The following is a 24620-nucleotide window of genomic DNA, read 5'->3' on the forward strand; positions in this document are numbered from 1 at the left end:
TCTACTGGAAAACTGGCACAATTAATTTTTAAGTCACAATGCTGACTGAATTTTGATGGTCAAAACTGACAGAAAAACATTTAAGAATCCTAATTACTTAGTCAAGCTTTTAATTTTAAAAGGCATATTTGTGTATATGTGTATTGTTGCAATATTTTCTTGTGTATGTTTTTGAGAAACGTGACAGACCAAAGCCAAAAAAGATTATTTGACATCCATTAGCAGAGAATGCCAAAGATTAAAATCAGAGTCCATTATTGGTCAAGACTGGAATGAGACAGGAAAAGCACATCTGATTTCATAAGCTTGCTATGAATGGACATGAAAGGTTCTGTTCCTCTCTGCAAGTGCACTGATCTTGAGTGCAATAGTTTTTAATGAAAAGTGGATTGCCTAACAGATGTCCATTTCATTTTATTAATACTGGATAGAAGTGAGAATTAGAAGCACACATCCAGATGTTTAATGGTTTAAATATTACTCCTAATCATAACTTTCCTTTCTCTAGCCAACTGGTCCACAATAGTGCTTTTATCCACTCAAGCCACCTTCTGCATCTTCTCATTTAACTCAATCAGACTCATCCATTCCATCTTCCTGCCACTAAATGCATCCATGCTCCTAAGGTAGTGAGTTTCACATTCTCAGCACTCACTGGGAAAGGAAGATTCTCTTTAACTTCCTACTGAACCTATTGATGCCCTTCTAATATTGATAACTCTTAACCGAAATGCCTTCTCTGCATCTACCATATCAAATGCTAGACTATTTGAGGTGGCCAAAGATGAACAGGCTGGTGGTAGTAGAAATCGACATGAAACACAGCATAGTAATGAGCCCAACTTTGCAGGCTGTGCTCACTGTTAACCAGCAGCCTTCAGCTGCTCCTGAATAAGAAAACACTGGAGGGAAGTGCCGAGGGACAAGTGCCAACCCAGCTGCTATTTGGCTCTGTCATTGGCTTCCATGCAGAGGCTAAGTATGCAGGAATTCCAAGTGTTATTCTGAAGAGTATGCCTTCCTAATCTTATACCAGTCAGACCTGGCATAGGATTGGAGACCCATCCATTTACATGGTAATTCCTGGCACAAAGATTTGGTAAAAACAAGTTAATTAAGTCAATTGTTTTTATTACCTTTGTTAACATTTTCAATTATTTCTTAATGTTTTAAGAAATTTTAATTTGTTAATTGTTTATGACACTCTTAATATTTTTATTTGCCTCTGAACATTGAGGTATTCGCACCAGTTACAAAGCCTTAACAGCTTTGACAGCAGCCAAAGTTCCTCCCCCAATCTTACCTCCTGTCAAAGGTTGCTAGGGTAATTTGAGGCAGTCACAGTCTCAGTATTACATTGCCTGAGGTCTTGCTGGAGATCTCCTGAGTATAGGGGTCAGTTTATTCAACCTTCCAGCCTCAGTAAATGCAGGCAGACAAGGACCAAGGGAGTGAGCCTGGGTTGGGGGATTGCTATTGGTATTGGTTTATTAGTGTAGTGAAAAACTTGTCTTGCATACCATTAGTACAGATCAATTCATTACACAGTGCATTGAGGTAATACAGGGTAAAAACGATAACAGAATACAGAGTAGAGTGTCACAGCTGCAGGGAACTGCATTGCAGGTAGACAATAAGGTGCATGGTCACGACAAGGTAGATTGTGAGGGTAAGAGTCCATCTCATCATGTAAGGGAACCTTTCAATAGTCTTATCACAGTGGGATGAAAGCTGTCCTTGAGCCTGGTGGTATGTGCCCTCAGGCTCCTGTATCTTCTGCCTGATGGGAGAGGAGAGAAGAGAGAATGACCCTGGTAGGTAGGGTCTTTGATTATGCTGGCTGCTTCACCAAGGTAGCAAGAGGTATAGACAGAGTCCATGGAGCGGAGGCTGGTTTCCGTGATGTGCTGTGCTGTGTCCACAACTCTCTACAGTTTTTCGTGGGCCCAGGCAGACCAGTTGCCATACCAAACTATGATGCATCCAGATAGGAAGCTTTCTATGGTGCATTGATAAAAGTTGGTGAATGTCAAAGGGGACATGCCAAATTTCTTCAGCGTCCTGAAGAAGAAGAGGTGTTGGTGAGCTTTCTTGGCCATGGTGTCCATGTCATTGGGCCAGGATAGGCTATTGGTGATGTTCACTCCAAGGAACTTGAAGCTCTCAGCACTATCAACCTCAGGACAGGTGCATATACACGGCCCCCTTTCCTGAAGTCAATGACCAGCTCTTTTGTTTTGCTGACATTGAGGAAAAGGTTGTTGTCATTAAGGTCTCTGTCTCTTTCCTGTACTCTGACTCATCATTATTTGAGATACAGCCTACTACAGTGGTATCATCTGCAAACCTGTAGATGGAGTTGGAGCAGAATCTGGCCACCCAGTCATGAGTATATAGGGTGTAGAGTAGAGGGCTGAGGACACAGTCTTGTGGGGCACCAATGTTGAGAATAATCATGCTGCAGGTGTTGCTGCCTATTCTCACAGATGCGGTCTGTTGAGCAGAAAGTCAAGGATCCAGTTGCAAAGGGAGGTGTTGAGTCCCAGGTCTCGTAGTTTGCTGATGAGTTTGATTGGAATAATAGTACTGAAGGTGGAACTGTGGTCAAAAAACAACTGGATTGAATCCAACTCAATCCTGCCCATTTAGAGCTCAACAAGTAGCAGCTATTATTTTACAAACTCTTCTCACCTGGTAACAATCACACTGGTTAAAGCAGAATGGGGAAATTTATCAACATCATTTAACACACTCTGAACAAAGTGACAATTTAGCTTTTATCATTTTAAATTAAGGATGTCCTCATTTCTTGAATATTTAAAAGCAGTCTGAAGCATGTTTGTTTCATTATACCACTCAACATAACATTAAATGAGCTACAATTTAATTAACAAACAAGATAGGCTGAAGTCACAAGGTAACTGCACTCCTCAGTGTTAATTGCTGCTACTTATTTGCAGGAAAATATTTACTTGCCTGCATGGCACATGATCATCTTTCCTCCATTCTCTCTCTTTGATTTCCCTTTGTAATTCAACTTGGGGCCTTATACTGAATGTCACCAGCAAATCCAAAATGGAATTCTGGCAAAATTTCCTTACCTAGGGATTGGTCAGAGTTTTGGGATTTGTAGAATGACTGAAATGATTAGCTGCTTTCGAGGAGAAGTTTAGTGAGAATGTGATAGACAAACAAATAGAATGCTATGTCAGCAGCATGAAATGAAGTAAGGCTGACAGAGCCTCCTGCCGAGTGTAATTACTATCATGGATCTACAGACCCAAAATCCCATGTTTCATTTTCGTAAAACATTATGTAATCAGTTGTATCAGCTTCCTTAATGCTGTATGAGATCTGGTACAGGGAGCAATGCAAAATATTTAAGACTAGAAATTATTTTACATAGGAAAATGTGTATTAAAATTGTACTGAGCAAAGACCCCTGTTAGTTTGGTGTTGGCGTATGGTGAATTGGTATTCTGCTGTGTACAAAACATGTAACAACAATAAAAGCAAAACTAGATGTGAAGTGTGATTTTTTTTTTCTGTCTTATCTTTTACCATGGAGTGAGTGTTGGGAACTGTTATGCCCTTTGGGACAGATTTGCCCTTGAGTGGTTTGTTGGTGATGGGGACAACTATCACATGCCTCTGATGACTGATGGGCTTTGTGCAGTTGAATGCTTCCAGGAAAGTCGAGCTATTGATCCCTCTTCCTAGGGAGGGTGCAACCACTGGGAGAAGAGATAATGTAGCCTAGTACGCATCCCAGCTAAAGGGATCACTAGACAACAGCAACATAGATATTCTTGGGCTTGATAAAAGACATCATTGATCAGATCCAGGTGAGATCAGGCTGTAGCAAGCCCTCAGCTTCCAATGAAGTTCCTCTCCACTGCGGGAGATCCATGCCATAGAATTCTGCAACAGTGATGTCACCTTGTACACCAAGTGATGCTACTTGAGAACAGCTTAATTGCCTTTGTATGTCAACATGCCATGTATACAGGGGATGGTGTTTGAATATCCAGGAGCATGCCATGCTCATACCAAATCAAAAAGACCACAGAGACGGAGAATCAGGAATAAAATCAGAAAATGCTGAGAAAAACTCAGCAAAACCCTTCTGGTGAAGGTATCAGACCTTTTTGATGAAGGGTCTCTTATCTGAGATGTAAACTGTTTCTCTTTCTACAGCTGCCCCCTGACCTGCTCAGTGTTTCCAACATTTTCTGATTATATTTCATACTCATACCTAATTGTGCTAGGCAATCAGATTTCAAGTAATATTCTTTGCGTAATGCTTTAAAGTCTCTATCAAGGGGTAGAGTTTCTAGATAATGGACTTTCCAATGAGATTTTATCCCTCTGTGTGGGCAGGTTTGGGCCTTTAACCTCTGCCTCCCTGTGGTGGCACTACCCATATCATTTTGGCCACCATCTAGGTTCTGCTACTTTCTAAGGATCAGATAGCTAAGGTCACTAACCAGAATGAATTCTCCCTTCTCCAAGAGTTCCTATCCTGTGTATTCCCCTAGCCTGTACTCCCATGCAGCACTATCACAATGGCTGCAGCAAAACTGGTGAAAAGCTGCTGCCTTTGTTGAGGAGTCCTGCGGGACAACCTTCAGCAGTTCTGAGCAGAGAAAGCCAGGTTCATACTACACCCTCTCCCCTACAGCAGCAGCATTCCGAGTGAGGAGACAGGAAATAACAAAGACATTGGCAGAAAGGCAGTGGTAGAAGTAGGGATACTGCTCTTCTGAGGGAGGACATTGTATTCCTGCTCCACGGAGCCATTGCCTCTCCTCTAGGTGGGTGCATGAGCAAATAGAGTAATCTTCCTGTATAATTTATGTTTGATTTATGTTTTTCTTGTGAATGTTGTATCCCTAATGCTATGTGATGCTGCTGCAAGTAAGTTTTTCATTGCACCTGTGCATACATGTACTTGTGCATATGACAATAAACTGAACATGACTTTGACTTTGACTGCTGAAGAGCAAACAGCTGGAGTGCTGTGAGCCTCTCTAAGCACAAACAACCAGACAGGCAAAAGGCTGAGCTTGCACAACAGAACTCTAACCTTCCACAACAGCACTGCATTCATTGGGTGGTTTCTGTTTGTACAGCCATGAAAGCATTGAGTACAAACCTTGCTAACAATCGTCTTTTACAAATAAGGCCATGTTAGGTTTTATGAAATACCAGCAATGCTCCTACCAATCACTCACCAGACTGCATATTTGACTGTCTCCAAGGTATAAGAGCAAGGTTGTAGAACTGGTTCTGGGGATCTGAGGAGGACCTTTTTTCACCCGGAGAATGGTGAATACCTGGAATGCACTGCCAGAGAAAGTAGTGGAAGCAGAATCACTGAGAGCATTTAAGACACTTGAATCACCTCGGCAAAGAAGGCCATGGGCCAAATACTGTGAAGATGGGATTAATATGGATGGGTGCCCACTGATTGGCATGGATGTGGTGGGCCAAATGGCCTGTTTCCATGCTGTACAACTACAAATGAGGGGATCAAGGTTACGTAAAGTGCATATGCTTATACCTTCTGAAGGTTGTAAATCCAAAGAAATCTTGAGAAATCAGGGAAGGGGTGGGAGGTGCTGGAGGATGGCTAGGTATATGGATGCTGTTAGCCTACAATGCTCTCTGCCCTGTCTCTGGCCAGGAACTCTGCAAGGGCTCTGCAAGTGATGACAAACACGCTTTCCCCCAGGAATGATGAGGAATTCAGAACTGTAGAGCAACAAAGGAGATTGAGTATCTAAATTAACAAATTAGTAATAGATTGTAGGTAGGTACAAAGTAAAATGAAATGTTAATCTTTGTTTGAATGGGCTGGAATACAAAGAGGAGGAGGTTATACTTCATCTGTACTAATCACTAGTCAGACTATACCTGGCGTAATGTGTTCAGTTTTGCAAAGTGAATCCCAGGAAGTATAAATTGGAATTAGAGTAGGTACAGGGTGCGCTCACCAGAGTAATATCTGGGCGAGGAGAGACAAATTATGAGAAGAAATGCAGAAACATAGCTTGCGTTCTCTTGAATATGGAAGATTGAAGTAAATATTTAAAGAATAGTCCTGGGGTGAGCATTCAAGAAAGATAAGCTCAGAGGAGGCATTCAGAAATAAAATCAAAAAAATATTTGTTCTCTTAAAGCATAGTTTTGATTTTTAAGTCAAGTGGAGCATTTAGATAAGATATCTTTATTAGTCACATGTACATCGAAACATACAGTGAAATGCATCTATTTATGTAGAATGTTCTGGGGGCAGCCCGCAAGTGTCGCCACGCTTCCTGTGCCAACATAGCATGCCCACAACTTCCTAACCCGTACGCCTTTGGAATGTGGGAGGAAACCGGAGCACCGGGAGGAAACCCACGCAGACACGGGGAGAACGTACAAACTCCTTACAGACAGCAGCCGGAATTGAACTCAGGTCGCTGGCGCTGTAAAGTGTTACGCTATCCGCTGCACTACCATGTCTGCATTTGGGATTAAGCCTAATAGTTTGCTGGTTGGTAAGGTTATGAAGGAGCATGGAGCAAGGATGAGAAAATGGTGCAGATCAAACAAATAGGCCAGCAACCTTTGGGGCTGAATGGCCTGTTACTGTCTCTATGTTATTTTTTAAATTGTTCTCTTTTAAAAGTAAGTATTTGGGAAAATTGTGCCTTTTGTAACTTCCTCCAAATCTGAGTTCTGTCGTTTTTATTATATTTTTGGATTACTGTCATGTTAATAATCAAGCCGCTCTGGCCACCCTTCTCATTATTCCTGAGAACACACCTAACAATCATGCTACAGCTCCATTGAAAAGAACGGTTGCCATGACCACATTTTTGATTGGAAAGATGCTTTCCCACCTCTGCTTCATCTTTTAACGAAATGCTACTATTGTGCCAACAAAATGAGCTGTTCACTGATAACCCAGAATCTGTAGGAGGTGATTTTCAAACACAAAATACCTTGTTAAACCTTAAACTTGTATTGCCCTAGAAAATTAGTTCTGGACTGATTAAATATATATTTTTTCAAATGCACTGCAGTAAATTTTTTGCTCATATCAGCTCAAAAAATTGCAAAATTATATTTGGAGGGCTGCTTAGATTATAGAGCTCCATTATTTCATCAATACACCCCCAGATATTTCCTCTTTATACCATCATGGAGTTGTACAACATAGAAGTAGGCCATTCCCCCCTGTAGACTCAGCCAGCTCCATCATGGGCACAACCCTCCCTGCCATCAAGGACATCTTCAAGAGGTAGTGCCTCAAGAAGGCAGCATCCATCATTAAGGACTCCCACTACCCAGGATATGCCCATGAACACTACCTTGTTATTCCTCTTTTGCACTATTTATTTATTTTTGTAACTTACAGTAATTTTTATGTCTTTATGTCTTGCACTGTTCTGCTGCCTCAAAACAACAAATTTCATGACGAGTCAATGATAAACCTGATTTTGATCCTGAATTTTATTGTCTTCACATTACTACCATCAGGGAGGAGGTACAGGAGCCTGAAGACCCACACTCAACATTTCAGGAACAGCTTCTTCCCTTCCACGTCAGATTTCTGAATGGCCCATGAACCCATGAACACTACCTCATTATTATTCTTTTGCGGTCTTTTTTTATTTTTGTAACTTATAGTGATTTTTATGTCTTTATGTCTTGCACTGTTCTGCTGCCACAAAACAACAAATTTCATGACATATGTCAGTAATAATAAACCTGATTCTGATTCTGGCTTTGATTCTAATCCCATTAACCCTCATTTGGTCCATAGCCTATGCTTTGCCTATCAAGTGCTTCTCTAGATGCTTCTTAAGTGTCGTGGGAGTACCTGGCTCCACTAACTCCTCAGGCAGAGTTGGCTTGAGATCTTGTGTAATGCCCATTGTTTTTGACTTCCTCTGGTCTTCAATTCCTCTCCTTACCTTGTCAATTGGCTGCCAAGTTTCCTGTATAACAACAATACTTACGATTCAAAGTCACTTGACTGGTAATTGGTTTATTATTGTCACATGTACCGAGATACAATGAAAAGCTTTGTTTTACATGGCATCCAGACAGATGATTCCAAACATAAGTACATCTAGGTAGTACAAACAGAAAAACAGTAACAGAATGCAGAATATAGTGTTACAGTTACAGAGAAAGTGCAGTGCAGGTAGATAAGTAAGGTTCAAGGACCATGACGAGATAGATTGAGAGATCAAGTGTTCATCTTTATTGCAGAGGATGTCCGTTCAAAATTCTTATAGAAGCTGTCCTTGAACCTGGTGGTATGTGTTCCAAGCTTTAGTATCTTCTGCCCAGCAGGAGGGGGAGAAGTGAGAATGACCAGGGTGGGCAAGGTCTTTAATTAGGCTGGCTGCTTTCCCGAGGCAGCGGGAAATGTAGACAGAGTCAATGGAGGGGAGGCTGGTTTTCATGATAGACTGGGTGTGATCACAACTCTCTGCAATTTCTTGCAGTCCTGGGCAGAGCAGTTGGCATACCAAGCTGTGATGCATCCGGATAGGATTATTTTTATGGTACATCTGTAAAAATTGTTAAGGGTCATCGGGGTCATGCCAAATTTCCCTAACCTTCTGAGAAACTAGAGGCACTGGTGTGCTTTCTTGGCCATACTGTCTATGTGGACCAGGATGAGCGATTGGTGACATTTACACCCAAGAACTTGAAGCTCTCAACTATCTCCACCTCAGTACCATTAATAAACACAGGGGTGTTTATTCCACCCCACTTCCTGAAGTCAATGACCAGCTGTAATGGACTGTGAAGCACTTTGGGGAGCAAAGCATTTTCTATTTGGTCACACAAGTAGTAATTAACAGACCAGAGAGCAGGAAAAGATAAACTTACAAGCAACATAAACTGTCAAAACATTGGCATTTTGGGAAGCTTGTGCTTATCCTAACTACCTTCAACATTGAACCTTAGAGCAATCATTTTTTGATTTATTTATGGGGTGCTTGGGAAATGCTCTTCTCATTATTGCCTGGCAAAAGACAAGCAGTAGATAGAAAGAGCACTTTAATCAGCTGCAGGTTTCCTGTTCCATGAAATTGCCTGGCAGCTCATTGTGTGGTTCAGAGCTTTTGGTCCAAGCCCAGTATCCTACAAGCCCTTGCCACACTCATTTTTTTCTTGGCCTTTCTACCTCCATGGACGCCAGCAGTGAAGCTGCACTACGGAATGGACCATAGTTGTCAATCCCTGACAAACAAATCTGAAGTACCCATCAAGCATCTGCTGTGAGTCAAGTATATTAGACCCAAACAAATGGGAGTAATACCATGTCCTCAGTCACCGGTAGAATTAACCCTGGGTTGTCTGATTTTCATCTGAGTGTCCTGCATTATTTATTGGCTTCCTCCCTTCCTCTTTCTCTCTATTCTGACATTTTTACTCTTAATCCTCTCACACATCCTCTCTTTGTTGCTGTACACATTCTTCCCATGACATTACTGTTCTTTTGAGACTTGTTGCCCTCTTTCCATAGCGTTTTTTTTCTTGAGCTCTGTAACACTTATTGCCATTCTCTGCTGAGCTCCATGTTCATTATGCTGTCGGTTGTCTTGTTGCCTGCAGATTGCATTTGATAAATGTCTTTCTCTTCTCTGGGAATAATTTATCTCCTGTCATACACTTTACAGTATAACGAACCATTACATGCATGAACCAGTCTTTTCTGGTTTTAGTTTGGCATTGTGCTGTACTTTATTCTTTCACTTCTCCAAATTTGCTGCTCTAAAAGATGAATATTGTATGGGTCTTCAATGCCCTTGGTAATTAGTAGCCATCCAGCTCTCCACATTCTGTGCAGCAATCAGGAAATGAATGAAAGGAAATGAGACAAGTTGCAGCAAAAGGAAATCAGACGGGATGCTGAATAATGATAGGCTAGATGTAGGGGTAGGGTTATCTGCGAATAAATCCTGGAACTTCCGACGCAACAGTACTGTGGGAATACTTTCACCTGAAGGACTGCAATGGTTCAAGAATGTGCTGAGCCATCACCTTCTCAAGGGCAATTAGTGGTGGACAATTAATACTGGTCTTGCCAGCAAGGTCCAGATCCCAGAAATAAGTTAACAAAAAATGGAATGAGATTCAATCCTATTATGAATTACATTGCATAAAAGACGTTTAAATCTTTATGGCTCTGGAGTTATGTTAGCAGAAAAGCTATTGTACATTAGTGGCTTCAAATCATGAGCTACATTATACGATATCTCCTCTCTGTAAAAATAAAAGCAATCTAGATCACAGAGAATGCAACAGGATAGACACAGGGAAGTTGCTTCCCGTGGCTGAGGAGTTCAGAACTAGTGGTAGGCCAATTAGGAATAAAATAAGGAGAAAATTTGTCATCTAGGGGATGCTGAACCTTTATAATTCTATATCCCTTGGGATCAGTTATTGATTTCATTCAAAACAATGATGGATAAATTTCTGGATATTAATGGACTCAAGGGGCATGGGGATAGGGCGGAGAAATGGTGTCAGTATGAAGGGTAAGTCATGATTTTGTTGCTGGAGCAGATCTGAGGAGCTGAACATCTTTTATAAATGATACAGCACGTGTGTTTGGAAAGGCCAGTTGAGACCTGTGTGTTGGAAGCACAGCAGTTAACAGACAAATGACTGGATTAAAAACTAATTAATGCTGGCCAATGATCACATTTATTCATAATGCAGCAGAAGAGACTGAAGCACCCATCACTGACATGGCATGAAGCATTCTGCTCCATGGGAAATTGGCACTCCCTTGAAACCAGTGACTATAACAGTCCAGTGTGGATAATTTTGTTTGTGCAGCTTCAAATTGCTGCATTTGTTGTTAATATCACCCGGGCTTTCTGAACTTCACTTTAGTTTTTGACTTACTGACATTTTCCTATTGTTTCCATGGTAACATCAAAGGATTTGTCAGAGCATCCCACAGGTTGTCATTACAACACTAGTCTTCTTCCATAATTAAGAGGAGATATTTGCTTAAAAACTCGACATAATGACAAAAATATAATAAATTACAAAATGATTTGCTGAGTCACAAAGCTTATTTATTACATTCTATGTTACCATGTCTAACCTTATCTCTGATTGCAAACAGTTGCATTGTTTGGCAATTAATGTGGCATAAAAGTACACCATTCATTTTCAGAACTACTACTATGTTTACCTGGTCTTATTAGAAATATTTATCATTTGTTGCAAGTGCCAGCATGAGCAGTCAGCACCAATTACCAAATTGTGAAATAAAATGTCTCCAAGCTTTCTTTCATGATTCAAATTTTGCCATGGTTCTGGACACTGTAATTTTAATATTTTATATCCCAGAAACATATTCAGATCCTCTGGTTTGCTTCAACAAAATAATTGTCCTTCATAGAAAGTCATTTAAATTTTATTTCAAGATGAATGCTATTGCACAGAATTTTAAACTCTCAGTGAGAAGTGAGCTCAGGATAGCTTTCCCAGTTTTGAGGGGAGCACATTCCGTTAAAGTGTTCAGATTGAAGTGACTTTATTCTCAGTTCTGCTATGATATCAAATAGCTCAGAGTAGAGGAGGAGGACATGATTGGCTTGTGTTTACTTTCCTCTGAGGAAAGAGCAGTGGCTTTTGTTAGCATATCTTTTAACTATCATTCATGGAATGTGGGGTGTCATTAGCAAGGCCACCATTATTGGATCAGAATCGGATTTATTATCATTGACATATGTTGTGAAATGTTTTTTTGCAGCAGCAGTACAGTGCAAGACATGAAAATGACTATAAGTCACAAAATAAATAAATCATGCAAAAGAGGGATAATGATGTAGTGTTCATGGGTTCATGGACTGTTCAGAAATCTGTTGGTGGAGGGGAAGAAGCCATTCCTGAAACATTGACTGTGGATCTTCAGGCTCCTGTACCTCCTCCTTGATGGTAGTAACATGAAGAGGGTATGTCCTGAATGGTGAGGGGACTTAATGATGGATGCCACCTTCTTGGTATTGGTATTGGTATTGGTTTTATTGTCACTTGTACAGAGGTACAGTGAAAAACTCGTCTTGCATACCGATCATACAAGTCAGTTCATTACACAGTGCAGTTACATTGAGTTAGTACACAGTGCATTGATGTAGTACAGGTAAAAACAATAACAGTACAGAGTAAAATGTCACAGCTACAGAGAAAGTGCAGTGCAATAAGGTGCAAGGTCACAACAAGGTAGATCCTGAGGTTATAGTCCATCTCATCATATAAGGGAACCATTCAATAGTCTTACCACAGTGCAATAGAAGCTGTCCTTAAGTCTGGTGGTATGTGCCCTCAGGGTCCTGTATCTTCTACCTGATAGGAGAGGAGAGAAGAAGGAATAGTTCTTTTCAGTACATCCGTGATTTTGAGCCAGCCACGATGAAGCAAAAGGCAGGAAAGTTCCATGTTGAGACTGTGTGTGACTGGAGTGGCAGTATTGCAATCAAAGAAGCCTTGACAATTTACAACAGTGCCACTTTCAGGCATGCTGTGCCAATGGTAAAGGGAAGGACAGCTCAGAGTAATGGATGGCATCCCAGGCAAGTCATCTGGTTTGTATTGGATGGTGTTGACCTTCTTGAGTTAGTCTGGTGTTCATGAGGGGAGTGGAGGCAAGAATGGATTTAGTGGAAATGTTTAACTGCACAAAGGAAAGACTCAGGGTTCAGGAAAGGAAAAGACAAGATATTGGTGCAAGACACAGAACTCTTACAAGGGCAGCTGACTTTCTGCAGGCTTCAAAGTTCCCAGATCTGAGCAAGAAGCTGGAAGAGATGCTACTGGCCCAGAGAGGAAAAGGGAGGTCGCAGTTCAGCACTGGAATGGAGGCAGAAAGGAATGACATTCTTGGAAAAAATAGTAATAGCAGGTTTCTCTATGGGGAATGCTGTATCTGACAGGAAAGAGCTGGAGAGTGAGGCATCAGAGTGGGGTGGAGAAATGGGGAAAGCGGTGGGGTAGCTCTGTGTGGAAAGAGAGAACATATTGAGGGGCAGAAAGAGAAGGCGATGAGATTGAAACCATGAGCACTGTTAAACTTCAGCTGTAAAGAGTTAGAGACTGAAGCAGAAGGTAACTGCAAACAGTTGGAAAGATATCCATGAGGAGGGAAAGCCTAGAGGCTGAATAATGGAGGAATTATTGGACACATATTTTCTGCTGGGGCCATGGCTCTGTTAGTCTTGATTAAGTGAAGAATTTGAGTAATGAGAAGGAATTACTGTGGTTGGCTCAGTATTTTAAAGCGATGTGGTGTGGGAGAATCTGGGGAGCACAAATTGGTGTACGACATTCAGTGCAGACTCAGTGGGACAAAGGGGCTGCTTCTATGTTGTATGACTCTAAACCTGATGTGGGAGAAACTTGCCTTTGGTCATTAATGCCAAATAGGTGGGAGAAGATTTACCACCGACAGCACACGCTTCCCAACAATTGACTCCACAGAAGATAAATGCTGGGAGATGAACACAACTGATGACTAATATTCTCATAACCCTTCAGTTATAGCAACCAAAGAGGAATTTCTCCCTTACTTTGCTCCAAGGCATGTTTTGAGTGAGCATTGTTCAGGAAGCTTGGTCTCACAGAGTTCTTCTTCAGGTAATGCGCTGTAGACAAAGTTGAGGTTTTAGCCAGAGTGGAAGTTCAGTGCAGAGGAGAAAGAAGGATTTTGCCTCCAATTCTTGGCTTATTTCTTGGATTAAAGGATTTCACCTTCCTCTGGTGTGCTAAATTTTTACTCTGTAAAGCACTGACACACAAGTGAAATCCACAACAAATTGTGAAATTGAGCAAAAATATGTTAAAAATAATGTTCTAGCATTTTGCACTTAAAATTGGAGCTACACATGTCCTGTGCAATTTCTGTCAGGAGCTGATCATAAATCTCATAAGTTAACATTTCCATCCTAGGAAAAAAAACACTGACTATCTATCATATCTATGCCTCTCATTCTTTTATATACTTTCATAAGGTCACTGCTCAGCCTCCGACACTCCAGAGAAAACAATGCAAAATTTCTCAGGAAGGTGACATCCATCATCGGGGACCCCCACCATCCGGGCCATGCCCTCTACTCAATGCTGCCATCAGACAGGAGGTACAGGAGCTTGAAGACCCACACCTCAAGGTTAAACAACAGCTTCTTCCCCACTGCCATCAGGTTCTTGAACTGACCTGAAAAAAACCATAACGCTACCTTGGACTATATTTTTGTTTCTCTCTCTCAATCTTGCACTAGTGTTGTTGTATTTATTTTGTTGTTTATTTTTGCACGTTTATATTATGTACAATTTATGTTAATTTAAGTTTATGTTAGCTTTTGTTTGTCCTCGTCTTGTAATGTACAGTGCTGCTGCAGAAAGCTAATTTTTATGTATGCCTGTGACAACAATAAACTTGGATTTGAACTTGAGATTGTCCAACATCTCCTTACAGCTAATACTCTCTAATTCAGGTAATGTCCTGGTGAATCTCTTCTGCAGCTTCTCCAAAGCTCCCACACCTAGTCTGGCCACCAGAACTGAACACAATACTCCAAACATGTAAAGTTTTATGCAGCTGCAACATGACTTGCCAGCTTTAATACTCAAATCCCCAACTGATGAAGGCAAGCATGCCGTATGCCTTCTTTACCACCCTATCCACTTGTGTTGCCATTTTCAGGGAGCTATGGACTTGCACCCCAAGTTCCCTCTGTACATCAATGCTCCTTAGGGTCCTGCCACAGTATGATTGAGGTCAATATAATATAGTTTAACTTCAAAGGGAGAAGAAGAAAACAGAAGAATTTTAGATTTAGATGGGCCTGACCTCAATGCAATAATATAAAGAATATCCTCAGTAAACAAGGCAAATCTATATATCAAAATGAAGGTCAGTGGGAGGTGTTACACATAGCCAGTTTGTAGTCCTTGGGGAAAGAGCTTTTCTTGCCTGAAATAAAACAGTCAATGATGAGCCAAGGTATAAGGCATTATAAAACTAAATGAAATCATACAAAATTACAAAATTATTACAGGTTATAGAAACTGGAAAACATATGAAAATTTCCAGAAGGTAGTTGTGAGGGAGTATGAAAAGAAACATGCAAAAAGTATCCACAAAACACTACTTTTCATGACTTCATTAGGAGAAAAAGGGATAAGGAGAAATGTGAGCTCCTGGAAACTGAGAATGGTGAGAAGGTAAAGGAAAATAATTAAATATCAGACACATTGAATGATTCTTCAGGTTATCATTTGCAACAGAGGATACCATTTGGGACTTCCAAAGAAAATTAATATGAAATGAGGGAAAATGACTCGACAAAATTAAAAGCAGCAGAATAGCATCAATGAAAAGGACAATGGTGCTGAAGAGTGATGAATTCCCAGAAAATGATAGCTTTGTGACATTAATAAGAATTTCTGATACTGAAATCCCTGCATGGGAGAGATTGAATATATCAGACAGAAAACACCACAGTATTCAACATTGCTTTGCTGTGATCCTCAATGATAGCTTCATTGCCGCTTTACCATAATTCTCAGTTGCAATCATATATAGGAGCATTAAATGTTAATATAGAAAGCATCAAAGCTTTGGTCTTGTCAATGATAACTTGTAGTTCATGAACTTCAGTAGTGTGATGGTTCAAACCAATCATCCTCCAATTAATATAGTGAACAAATTTGTGTGGCGCAGTCAAAGATTATCTTCTTAAAATTGGGCCTTAGACAAGTAATGGTTGTAACATTAATGGGGATTTGTTGAGTGGAGTTTTATTTTTCCTGAGTGGTCTTTGGATAGGCCCAAAGCAATGAAAGGACAATCTTTGTATGTGCTTCAGAGTTTCATTTGCTTGCAAAAGCAGCTACCCTGGGAAATTATGTGACTTCGATCAAGCGGCATAGTTTCTTTTTCTAGCAAAGTAAAGGTATTACGAGAAACTAAAGACGATCTGCTGAATGAACTCAGTGGGTCAAGCAGCATCTGTGGGGGGAAAAGAATTGTCAACATTTTGGATTGAGACCCTACATCAGGACTGTTACATTATACAATGCCAAGAAGTTGCCCAATTATCTAATTTGTCTCAAATCAGGTAGTGATTGTCACAGTCCTGGTTTTGTTATTTTTTTATCTCGACAGTCTAAGCAATCAGACAGGAACATTTTTACCATATTTATTCATACAATGGTTAGTTCAGTCAAGCTGTCAGCAGTTTCAGTACTAAAGCTTTCATCCCAAGATTTGAATGAGACCATTTCAGAGAGAGAAAAAAAATCTTCTAAAATTCTCTTGATTTGGGAATCAACCCTTTTTGTTCACAACAGTACATATTACTCTGCTATTTAGGAACATTGGGAGTGGGAGGTCAGGGTGTTAAGAGTCATTCAGCCTAACATCTGTTTGGAAATGACGAGACTCAATAATTAAGAATAGGGATGTTCAACATCATGCCAACTTGCAGCTAATCAGTGAGAGCCAAGATGAACCCGTAAAGGCCCATTTGCCTGATAAACCTTAATGAATTTTTTGGGACAGTAGATGAGAAGTACTAGACAGGGCAACATCTATATTGGTTTCTGAAAAGTTCACAAAGAATCTTTTAGACATGGATGAAGATTGTGAAACTTAAAGCAAATTAAGCTTCCCAATTTCCTAATTACAAAGTCTAGGAATAATGGGTGTGGTATGGCCAAGTCATTTTCACAAGGACTTCAGTTAGAGCTGTAGCTATTCAATAATTTTGCTTGGATAGGAAGCTGCTAATGCAAGTTTCTGATTAAACCCAAGTTGGCTGCATTATATCCACATAGATGTGTAAATATGAAATGTGAACACCCGGAAATTGATAATGGTGATATTGTAAAGGAAAATAATTAAATATCAGACACAGCATTATATCCACATAGAAGATAATTAATCCATGCAGAACCATCTGCCACCTGCAATTCAGGCTTCCACAGAGATATTAAGTACAATTGTGAAATGCTATCAGAGCAGAACTGTGGGTGGGGCCTTAGGCTCTGACGGCTAGAGGACTGGTTGCCACTTGCAGCCTGCTTGGGACACACACAGAACTAAGGCCTCAAGGCCCTTCTTTGGTAGAGGTTAGTGTGGTTACAGAGCCAGCATGGGTGAGTGAGGTTGAATCAAGCATGATCCAACTCATCAATAACTTAGGTAAATAGACAACACTGGAGCAAAGATATTTTGAGGTCTATCTATATGAATCAATAAAACATAAGGAACAGAAATGATCACAAATGCTAAGACAATGTTCATCTGTAGACCTAAAGGATTGCACAATGAGTAGCAATTATGTTGCATCTATACAATGATGCATCCAGATGCATCACGGGTTGGTATGGCAACTGCTTTGCCCAAGACCACAAGAAATTTGCAGAGAGTTGCAGACACAGCTCAGTCCATCAGGAAAACCAGCCTCCCTTCCATGGACACTGTCTACATTTCTCACTGCCTTGGAAAAGCAGCCAATATAATCAAAGACCCCCTCCCAGCCTGGACATTCTCTCTTCTCCCTATTTCCATCGGGCAGAAGGTACAAAAACTTGAAAACACGCACCACCATGCTCAAGGACAGCTTCTATCCCACTGTTATAAGACTCTTGAATGCCCTCTTGTATGTTGAGGATGAACAATCACCTTACAGTCCACCTGAACTGCACTTTCTCTGTAGGTGCAACACTATATTCTGCATTCTGCTATTGTTTTTTTCCCATGTACTACCTCGATGTACTTATGTTTTGAAATGATATGTATGGATGGCCTACAGAACTAAGTTTTTCACTGTATCTTGGTGCATGTCACACTAATAAACCAATACCAATACAAAGCCTTAGCTGGGCCTACAACTTAATATGTGTGAGTATTTCTGGGTGTAAACTTTCAACAGGACATATTGGTCTTGGAGAGAGTGCTACCTCGATTTAACAAAATGTTACCTGGATTCCAAGAGTCTTCTTATTAGAGAGAGAGAGAGAGAGAGAGAGAGAGAGAGAGAGAGAGAGAGAATGTACACTGAAACACACAGTGAAATGCATCATTTGCGTTGAGTGCTCTGGGGAAGTCTGCAAGTGTCACCATGCTTCCAGCGCCAACATAGCATGCCCACAACATCCTAACCCGTCCATCTTTTGGAATGTGGGAGGAAACCGGAGCACCCAGAGGAAACCCACACAGACACAGAAAGAACTTACAAACTCCTTACAGACAGTGGCTGGAATTGAACCCAGGTCGCCGGCGCTGTAAAACATTACGCTAACCACTACACTCCCATGCCTGCCCTTACGAAGACAGGTTAAACAAACAATAATGAGAAACAGAAATTCTATTTATTTTTATTACAGAATTCCAGCATCTGCAGTTTTTTATGTTATTTTCAATCACACAAAGAGATGTATTCTCCGGAATTTAGAAGTTTAAGGATGTATTTGGTATTGGTATTGGTATTGGTATTTATTATTGTCACTTGTATCGAGGTGCAGTGAAAAACTTGTCTTGCATACCATTCATACAGATCAATTCATTACACAGTGCATTGAGGTAGTACAGGGTAAAAACAATAACAGAATACAGAGTAAAGTGTCACAGCTACAGGGAAGTGCATTGCAGGTAGACAATAAGGTACAAGGCCATAACAAGGTAGATGGAAGCTTTCAAGCTATTAAGAAGAACTGATAGGGTAGATGGGGCCTTTCACAGTTCATCAAGGAACATCTGCCCTGGAAATACCTTTGACAGCCTTTGATAGCTGGCAAAGCTAGGGAAGGGCATCACCAGCCATAAAGGCTATGGGATTTTACAAGTGTATATATGTGTCTGACATTCAAAGACAAATAAAATGGTTAAAACTAAGTAATGTAAAAATTAAAATGTGAAATGTTTAAATAAAAATAAAGACATAATAATTAATGACGTAAAAAGTTAAAAACATTTTTGTAAACAAATTATTTAACCAAATAACTTACCAATGCAAGTGCCCTCTCAAGCTTTGCCCCAAGTTGAAGGACATAGGATCTCCATCCACTGCTGTGCAAGACCTGGTGCAAGAGTCAAGAAGTAATTCCTTAGTATAATGGGAGGGAATCTCAGCACAACCGGGCTTCCCCTCTCGACTGCACAGGACACGTGAGGAGAAGCAGAATGTGCGATAATTTCAATAGCTTTTTGCCAGAAGTTTCCGATCGCCTGACAACAGTCAGCATGACCTAGCACATCATTCACGTACATTAGAAATGTAAAATGTCCCCATTTAATTTGGCTGTACATGCTAAATTAAACATCTAATTAGGAGTAAAATGCCAACCAGATTGAAATAAACAGGAAGAGGATTAATACTTTCACTCCAGGCCTTATCTCCATATAAAGTAAATAGCTGCCTGCACAACGTAATGGTTGGATAAAGTTTGTTTTGCATTGCCTGTAGGTTGGGTTAATAACATATGACTGAGAAAAAAACAAACTATGTCAATTGGATTGACGTCAAGAAAATTCATGATTTATGTAATTCTGTCTTTCAGTTAAGTAATAATTTGCCATCTCCCCTATTTGGTCTGTAAACAATCTGTTTAACCCACAAGAGAAAGTTGACCCACGATGTTTACTGACCTTTGCCCAAAGGATATATTTTGCAATGGGAGACTTTCCATAGTCAGCTTCTCAAAATGTTTGCTACCCATCCTATTTCCCCCTTTATATTCTCTCTAATGATGAGCAAAGGCATAAGTGGAATAATCCATGGAAGAACAGAGGACAAGACCTTTCTGTTTAATTTTAGCCCTGCAATCAGCCTCAATGGGATAAATTAAACAGAATTTCCTTGCCCTATGTTTGAATATATAAAGCTGCTGTTGGACTCTCTTATGAATCTCAATGAGTGCCAACTTCCACAAACTACTTGTCTCGCATTTCACTCCAAATAATCACTTATTTTCCATGAAATTACTTCTCACTTGTTAGAAGTATTCCTTGATGTCTGTCATCAGGATTTATGCTCTACACCAACGCCCTGCTGTAAGGGAGGCAATATTTTGTGCATAAAATATCATGATTGTCAATTACTGTGAGATATTAAATTGAATATAGTTATTTGCATCCCACTGGGTTGTTATTTCGGCTGATAGTCTGTTCTTGTCTGTCATTTCACACCTTCTGACTTTTCCTACCTTCTGGCTGACAACTTGGAATGCCAGCATTGTTTGATCACAGAACTGATTACATTTCAAGGGTAAAGAAGTTGCATTCATTGTGAAGAAACAAACGGCTTCGACAACTTCCAGGCTTTGATTATTCTGTCAGCACAGGCATGATCTTTTTGCAGTGAATGAGTGTGCCTGAACCTGAACGAGGAATTGCTTGTAATTAAAATAATCTCTAGATTTTACAGAAAAATTCTACATTTAGAAAAATAAAACTTTGGGTGGCATTGTAAACCAGCTTTTTGGCTCTACACATGATTGAAATATATCCACATTTTCTTCCCGGAGACCCAAGAGTTTGCAGATGCTGGAATCTGGAGCAACAAACAATCTGCTGGAGGAACTCAGTGGGTCGATCAACATCAGTGGCATCCCACCTCTCCATTCTCAGTCCTGATGCAGAGTTCTGAACCGAAATGTCAACATTTCCTTTCCTCCCACAGTGATCGACCTGCTGAGTTCCTCCAGTAGATTGTTTCTTGCTCATTTTCTTCCTGTCTACTTTAAAAATGTAAGGAGATAAGAACAGAAGAAACATGGGTAGGCTATTATGTCTCTCAAGTCTGCACCTTCGTTCAATACAATTCCGACTGATCATCCGCTTCAGATATGTGTTTGATCCCGATTTTCAGGTATCTTGATTTCCTTGATTCCAAAAATCTATCTGTTTAAACCTTGAATTTTCTTGACCCCTGGCCCTTTCTATAGGGACTTGTGCAGATTCATTTCTCTGAGTAAAGAAATTTCTCCTCATCCCATTCCCAAACAGCAAAATCTATATCCTGAAACTCTGCTCACTAATTTCAAATTGCCCAGCATGAAAAGCAGCTTTTCAGCATCTATCCATGTCAATTTCTCTTAAATTCTGTATTGTAACTTTAAGAGTGGGATATGATATTGCACTCTCTATCTGTGATGTGGTCATATTGGACATGAGCGTCATCCAGTGTGTCTACTTTGCAACACTGTCACATGAATACAAGAAAACAGGAGCAGGAGTAGGCCATCAGACCTTTCAAGCACACCCCGCCATTCAACAGGATCATGGCTGATCTAAGCTGGCCTCAAATGCTTTTCTGTGCCATTTCTCTATACCCCTCTATTCTTTGATCTGTCAAATATTTCTCCACCTCCACTTAAAGTATTTCTAATAATCCAACTTCCACCACTCACTGAGGCAGAAAATTCAAGAGATTCACCACCCTCTGTGAAGAAGAAATTTCTACATACCTCAGTTTTAAATTGCGGGCCACTTATCTTGTAGCTATATCCTCTTGATCATGACTCACCCACTAGTGAAAACATCCCAACATCTACCCTGTCAAGCCCCTTTAGGGTCTTATATGTTTGAATAATGTCACTCATCATTCTCCTCAACTCCAAGGAATACAGGCCCAAACTATTTAGTCCCTCTTGATAAGACAACTCTCTCATCCCAGGAATAAGCCTGGTGAATCTCCTTTGGACAGCCCCCAATGTCACTACATCTTTTTTTTAGGTAAGGGGACCAATACTGTACGCAGTATTCCAAGTGAGGCCTCACCAACACCCTGTACAACTGCAGCAAAACCTCCCTATTTTTAAAGGACAAAATGCCATCTGCCTTCTTAACTACTTGTTGGACCTTCCTGCTAGTTTTCTTATCTACAGATTCCCCTCTATCAACTCTTCCTGTTACATCTCAAAGGATATGAGCACATTCATCAAACATGATTTACCTTTCATAAAAGCATGTTGACTAGGTTTAATTACATTCAGCATTCCTAAATGATCAGCTATTTCCTCTTTAAGTATTGAATCTAATGTCTTACCAATAGCTCTCTACCGTATGTCTTTCTCCTTTTTTGAACAAGGCTGTTGAACATTAGCTGTTTTCCAATCTTCTGGTATGCCCCTGGAGTTTTGTGAGTTATGAAGACTTTCAACCAACGGGTCCACTATTTCTGGAGCCACTTCCTTTAAAACCCTGGAGTGCAGTCCATCGGGTTCTGGTGACTTGTCTGTTTAGTCCCTTGTGTTTGAGATTTTTGTAAGTTCTGCCATGCTATTTGAAATTAGCCTGTCTGATATCTTAGGGATATTAGTAATGTCTTCTACAGTGAAGACTGATGCAAAAAATTCATTCAACATATCTGCCATTTCTTTGTTTGCTGTCAATAACTTACCAGCCTTGTTCTCCACAGACTCCACAATTACCTGACCAGCCCTCTTCCTACTAATTAATGCAGAGGAAGTGAAAGCGTGGCGACATTTGCAGGCTGCCCCCAGAACACTCTATGCAAAGATACATTTGACTGTCTGTTTCAATGTACATGTGACTGATCAAGAAATCTTATCTTATCTTATACTACATGCAGTTTTCTCTCAAAATTCATTTTCTCTCTTCTAATGAGCTTTTCAGTCTTATGCTGCTGGATCCTAAACACTTCCCAGTCCTCTGGTCTGCCACTAGCCCTTGCCACTTTGTATACCTGAGTTTTTAATTTAACATGATCCTTTACTTCCTTTGATAACCACCGATTGTGCCCCTTTTCATGGAATCCCTCTTTTTGATTGGAATAAAGTCTTATTAAGCATTACAGACCAGCTGTTTGAATATCTGCCACTGTTCTGCTACCTGTCTCTTAACTTGTTTACCCAGGTTATCTTAGACAACTCTTCCCATATACCATTATAATTACCCTTATTTACATTGAAGAGACTGGTTATGGATCTATGGTGTTCATCCTGAAACTGCATTTGGAGTTCTATCATATTAATTCTGATGCATTCCACAGATTTTTCTTCTGTGATACCCTTGCCAGTTTGGCCCGTCCATCAATATGTAGATTAAAGTGTCCCTTAACGAGATGCCCTTCAAACATGCCTTTGATATTCCCTCAGTTATTCTCTGACCTATTGAGGGGTCACATTTTGGGAGTGTATATGGATTATTCCCACCCATGTATTCCTTGCCCTGCTATTTGTGGTTTCAACCCAAAGCAATTCCACATAACTATCCACTGCCTTTACATTACAACTCAGCACTGCTCTGGTACCTTCCTTGTTTAACAACGTCACCCTACCTCATTTCCCTTTGTCCTGTACTGGACCAGATCAAGTAACAGTCACTTCACACCTTGCAGTCCCACCTACATGTGGCTATATTAATCTGTTACTGCTATGACACGGTTGCTGCCTCAGTCATCCTGTGAAGCAGAGCAGACCTCACCGGGCAACAAGACTGTAGGAAGTAGAAAGTTTGGTCATACCCGTGGACTGTCCTGATTAACAGAAAACCTTGAACAGTTTCCAAATATCTCTGATGATTAGTGGCATTTAGAAACTGTTGAAAACATTTAATTTTTTTAATTAATAAAAAGTAAACAATGATAAATTCATGTGAAATGCATTTAATTGACTCACATTTTATATTAATTAAAATAAAAAGAACACTTATTTTAACATATAAACACAGAAAATATTGGAAAGAGTAGATCAGGCAGCATTCTGGAAAGAGAAACAGAGTTTACTTCTCAGATTAAAGAACCTTCATCAGAACTGTTTCCAGCATGTTCTGTTTTTATTTCTGGAATCTGCAGAGTTCTGTCATTGTCACTTACTTTAACTTTATCTTGCATAGAGCTGGCCCCTCAGCTCAGTAAGTTACAAAATATTCCTGGACCTCACTGCCTGGGAGTAGTAAGATAGGGGTAATGAAAGTGGATGGTTAAAGGCATTTGATCCCCAGCACATGCTGGACACAGGGTTAGAAGTCCACAAGGTGGTGATGTGTGTTCTTCTATTGAAATGCTGGATAGAGTGACACGGCACAGAAACAAGCCCTTCAGCCCAACTTGTCCATGCTGACCAACATGTCTATCCAAGCTAGTCCCATTTGCCTGCTTTTAGCCCATATCCCACTAAACCTTTTCTATCCATGTACCTGTCTAAATATGTTTTAAACATTGTAATCATACCAACTTCTACAGCTTCCTCTGGCAGCTCATTGCATATACCCACCACCCTCAATGTGTAAAATTTGCCCCTCAGGTCCCTTTTAAATCTTTCCACTCTCACCTTAAACTTATGCCCTCTGGTTTTAGACTCCCCTACCCTGGGGAAAAGACTGGCCATCCACTTTATCTACACCCCTCTTCATTTTATATACCTCTATAAGGTCACCCCTTAACTTTTAATGCAACAAGGTCCATTATCATAGGCATTCAGTCTTCAGGCTTTAAGTCTCAACGTGTAAATGACTTAAGTTAGCTGCCTCACAAATAAACCATTATCTCTCTTGGTTATATATTTGCTTGTCTAAATGCATTTACAAAGAACTTCTCAAAGTCATCCCAAACATTTACAAA

At 40.3% G+C, this 24620-nt stretch overlaps 1 long non-coding RNA gene across 2 annotated transcripts; it reads right to left on the reverse strand.

Annotated features, from left to right (window-relative positions):
* Window positions 1-1794: 1794 nt before the first annotated feature.
* On the reverse strand, window positions 1795-19405 carry LOC127571605 (uncharacterized). 2 transcript variants are annotated; one of them, XR_007956492.1, is made up of 3 exons: window positions 19042-19405; window positions 12314-12378; window positions 1795-2598 (listed from the first exon to the last, which is right to left on the reverse strand). It is a non-coding gene; the product is annotated as an uncharacterized LOC127571605 (long non-coding RNA). The 2 variants fall into 2 exon arrangements; XR_007956493.1 differs by lacking the exon at window positions 1795-2598 and adding an exon at window positions 8037-9854.
* Window positions 19406-24620: the final 5215 nt, after the last annotated feature.

This window comes from Pristis pectinata, chromosome 6 (genome assembly GCF_009764475.1).
Source record: "Pristis pectinata isolate sPriPec2 chromosome 6, sPriPec2.1.pri, whole genome shotgun sequence".
Lineage (NCBI taxonomy): Eukaryota > Metazoa > Chordata > Chondrichthyes > Rhinopristiformes > Pristidae > Pristis > Pristis pectinata.